Source organism: Anarrhichthys ocellatus, unplaced genomic scaffold, assembly GCF_004355925.1.
Source record: "Anarrhichthys ocellatus isolate YVR2014 unplaced genomic scaffold, GSC_Weel_1.0 scaffold4, whole genome shotgun sequence".
Taxonomy (NCBI): Eukaryota; Metazoa; Chordata; class Actinopteri; order Perciformes; family Anarhichadidae; genus Anarrhichthys; species Anarrhichthys ocellatus.
Genome location: NW_022280034.1, coordinates 11,617,134 through 11,621,634, shown reverse-complemented (window position 1 = coordinate 11,621,634; position 4,501 = coordinate 11,617,134). Strand labels below are relative to the sequence as shown.

Below are 4,501 nucleotides of genomic sequence, written 5' to 3'. Positions count from 1 at the left end.
CTGAGCTTAATGTGTTTGACTGGAAATGTAGAAATTATGTATTCTGTAAAAAAATAAACAATAATAATAATTTTTAAAAAGTTAAAATTCCGCACTGGACGTCTGCCTCGTTGTTTTTTTGCTGTTGTGTAAAACTAATGAATATGCAAATGAGCGGAGACATAGGATGTGTGGATCCTACACACGACAGACGATACCATTGATTCATAGGCCCGAGTCTCAACGTCTATTTAAAGCATTTGATAAATTATAATTAATGAGATTTCTCATCGAGCACGTTTACATTCATCCAGTTAGTCCAGTTAACAGACACTGTATGATTTCGAGCAGTCTTTCTTACTTTCTTTCTTTCTCTCTCTCCACACACACCCACGTACAACCCCCGCCCCCCTCACCCCTATTGAGACAGGATACCAAAGCTACTTGTTAAATCTAATGCATGCACTGTCAACCCATTCGCACCCCGTCACGTCCCCGCTCTATATAGAAACCGGATTTTCTGGTATTACCCGCACCTCTAGCAGAGCCTCCCCTTCCACCACCGCGACCCCCAGTTTGTGACCAGTACAAACCAGCATGTGACCCCGGACCCACCAGCACCAACCCATCAGGCTCCGTGGAGCCACACGATCACGCGTGAAGGAGGAAACGTTGCACAGAAACTGCAGTCAACTAATAGCTTTAATTTATTGTTTAATGGGAAATATAAGCAGTGGAATTACCCAATTCTAATTAATTACTTCAAATGGCAATGATTAGTACTTTACTAATTGATGAAACCATATAAATCTATGACAAGATTATGCTACTGGAAAACGCCTAATAATCCATGTGTGATAAAGACGAATAATCCTATAATGTTTCTAAAACCACGAGAGGTTTTAAGTCTAAAACGAGAAAGGGAGGTATGCAGTAAATTTAAAGTTGATCTGATTTGCCAAGTTTCTAAGGGAAATGTCCCACTGTGTTGCATATTTTGTTTTTACGCGAGGCTGAAACACTGAATTGATACAGAAAGCAGCTATGTCATAAACAGTTTATTGAATAAAATAAAAAATAAAACTCTTTATGATGCCTGCGCATTCTTTCCATTAATTTCTAATAGCCCACAATCTGAGCAATTTCCTTCCACAGTAAATTAGCTCGTCCCAAGGAGCTTTCAGGTTTCCCAAGTTTGAAATATGCAGAGCGTATGCTTCAGACAAAAGATAGACAATTATATATATATTTTTAAACCCACACTTGTCATTTACACACACACAAAAAAGCTCCATTCAAAACTGACCTGAGTGCGGACCCATGGAGAGGTGGGACGAGTAGTATTTCCCAGGCTGGAAGTGAGCGGGGTGCTGCACGGAGCCGTGGCCGCCTGGCGCCAACCGAGACGCGGCGCTGTGAACCAACGCGCCCCGCTCCGTCAGGAGGTGGTGCGGAGGAGCGAAATCTCGGCTTTCCATCCCGTTGAGAAGCGATAAATCCCAAATCCGAAGTAAAATCCGGAGGCACCGAAGGTCTCAGGCACCCAGATGCAAATAATCCCTTTTATGAACTTCGGGCTCCCCTCGCATTGAGCGGAGTTTTGGCTTTGCAGGGTGGAAACTGAGTCCCCGTCATGTCCTACAAAAGGGAGAGCAGGAGACACGTCAAAGCGCTGACAATAATGAGCCGACCGGGGATGTAATGCTGAAGAAAAGGCTGAGCTGAGAGACAGTCGCTGTTCATGTTTAGACAAACAAACCAGCATTTACACACAAAAAAAGCAATTCAAATTTCACAAAAACGAGCCCATTTACACGTCGTCCTCACTAGTTTTGGTGCTTGTCCTCCACGTTTCATTTAACGACGATTTATATGCCAGCCCGGGAAGGTGAGTGAAGTGTGTTCTGCAGATAAAAAAAAAGCGTGGTTGAGCTGAGTTTATGTGGATTTACCTTGCACCTCATCGTTGGAGTCTTTGCCTCCCCCCTCCCCCTCATCCTGTGACCAAACACGATGCAAATAACGCACACGGGAGCTTTCTTTATCAGCGAAAAGAATGGAAAGGAAAGGGGGAGATTTGGCTCAGGTACAAACAAATGGTGCATATACAGTACAAGAGTTCACAGCCGTAAAAAAAGAAAAGAAAAAAAGCCTCTCTCGATGAAGGACGAGTTGTTAGGTCTTTAGACTGAACAAGGACTGGCCATAAACAAGCTGGACCTCGGGGGATCTCGCACTCAAATATGGAGAAAACCTTGCATTTGGACAATATGCTCACGAATAAGAAACGCACAAACCCAAAATTATGGCGACTATATCTATTCCCCGACCTCAGAGTTCCCATAGCGCCCCCCCCCCCAAAACAGAACGAAGCGCACACGTTTCTGCTTTGATTAATGGTTGTTGTTTATGTAAATGAAGTTTGATTTCTTTCCTCATTCGGTTGTCATAAAATCGGATCCATTGTGCACTCATTTGACGAGCAGTTGTGTCACTTGAGAGGACATGATATTCTATATCTTTTCTTAAAGCAATAAACCGTGGGTTTTGTATCAGATCCAGTAGCCATACACACACATGTCAGTCTTGGATCAATGGGGTTTTATAGCTTTTTAGAATTAAATCTGACTTTACTGATCCTTGTTTTTTATGGATTAACCAAACTTGTTTCCCCTTTGATATTTGGCTTTTTTTAAATAGTTGGCACGGTTGTGACCTGGATTCTTATTTGTGTTGTTGCTTATTAATGAAAACGGTGATGAAGCAGCTATTTCTGTCAACTCCTGCAGGGTCAGCAGCAGTGGCCCTTTGCCTCCTGGCAATGGCAAGCGCCATGCATCTCCGCTACGTATACAGTATACTGTAGGCTACACTGTAATCACAAACACAAATCAAATCACCTTTATGCTCCGGTGCAAAAGAGTGACGCAATAAACAGTGAAATAGACTAGGACATCATCGACTTTATATGTATGCCTTATAGCCTATAGGTCATTTACTTAAATAGGGCTCCGTGTGACGCTCAGATAGTGAGAGCTGCGCGCCTGCGTTCACCAAACACACCTCAGCAATCCATTTATTAGGCTTCTCAATGCATGGCACGTCCATCTAGCGCTCTGTAGATGCTGATAGCACCTCCCAGGAATCAACGATAAAGGAACAAAGAAAATATCAAATGCTCTGGTGGACCAGGGGCTTGTGAAGTGCACAGACTGCATGAGCTCGGATATTCAAGTCTCCTTTACGCGCGCACACACACACACACACACTATCTCACAGACAAGCTGCTCAAGGACTCCCAACTTTCAGGAATTGTGTTTTTCTTTTTTTGCGGGGGGGGGGTCTCCAAAGTTCAGCAGCTCTGACAGAATGATTGTGTATGTATGTGTGTGTGTGTGTGTGTGTGTGTTCGTCCAAACACTCCAAAATATCCAATGCATGCGCATATCTAAATGCTTCCCATATGAATATCTGCCCTAAACTGCGAGTGCATTTAAATAATTTAATTTCCCTTTTGTCAGTGAGCACCACGTTATCGTTTTTGACCACATCTAGTCGACAGCAAGAGGGAAAATGAGGGTGAAACAGGAGAGAAACGCAGAATATACTGGAAGCGCACTGGGAAGGCAAAATGGACTCTCGCCTGTCCCCTAGGCTGTGAGAAACAATGGCCCTTCTCTCCGGGACATCAATCATAAACCACTCTCGTCTGACATTTGTCTATACATTTTTACATTTTCAGGCCGTAAACACACGTCCTCGGTGTTTACATTCCACGTCAACAGAGAGCCACTCAGGCTACATTTAACAACCTGGATCTAAATCCACTGTTATCGCTCGCCACGCAAACAAAACGACGTGAGCAGATCGCGCGTAACAGTTTGGGGGGGGAATTATCATTTGGATCGCCTGTAGTGTGTGTGTGTGCGTGTGTGTGTGTGTGTGTGTGTGTGTGTGTGTGTGTGTGTGTGTGTGTCTACGTGGAAGGCGTTCAGACTTCCTTCCACTTCACCTAGACTCCCCCAAACCCCATACACGCCTCCCAAACACACACACACACACACACGCACTTCCCAAACACACGCACACACACACCTCAACCACCACTGCCCTGAAAAGGGACAGACTATCAGCAGACGAAAATCCCCCAGACAAAAGTAGCCAATACTGGTCAAATCGACATTACATGAACTCAGCACCAAAGCCAGCAAATCCACAAAGAATTGTATTTTTCAGACATCATGCAATCCAGGTATCAAAACCTAAAATGCGCGTTTTGTGCCATTCGAACAGAAATCCACTGAATCATAAATGTGTGGACCTTTGGACAAAAGATAAAAAGGAATTAGTGGCTCAGGTTCAGGGCCCAACTCATTGCCTTCAACAATTTTGCAATAAAGTGAAGTCACAAAGCATACCCGAGACACTAAATCCGGATATTCAGAGGCCGACTAAACAGGAGAGACAAGCCCGGCCGAGCCGAAGACAGACCGGCGTCTGGACTCCTTCATACCGATGGGGG

At 44.3% G+C, this 4,501-nt stretch overlaps 1 long non-coding RNA gene across 1 annotated transcript in view; it reads right to left on the bottom strand.

Annotated features, from left to right (window-relative positions):
- Positions 1-993: 993 nt before the first annotated feature.
- The window catches only part of LOC116381588 (uncharacterized), a 13,939-nt gene continuing 10,431 nt past the window's right edge, over positions 994-4,501 (bottom strand). The window contains exon 3 of the long non-coding RNA XR_004212669.1: positions 994-1,617. This is a non-coding gene — a long non-coding RNA (uncharacterized LOC116381588). The remainder of the gene's footprint in view (positions 1,618-4,501) is intronic.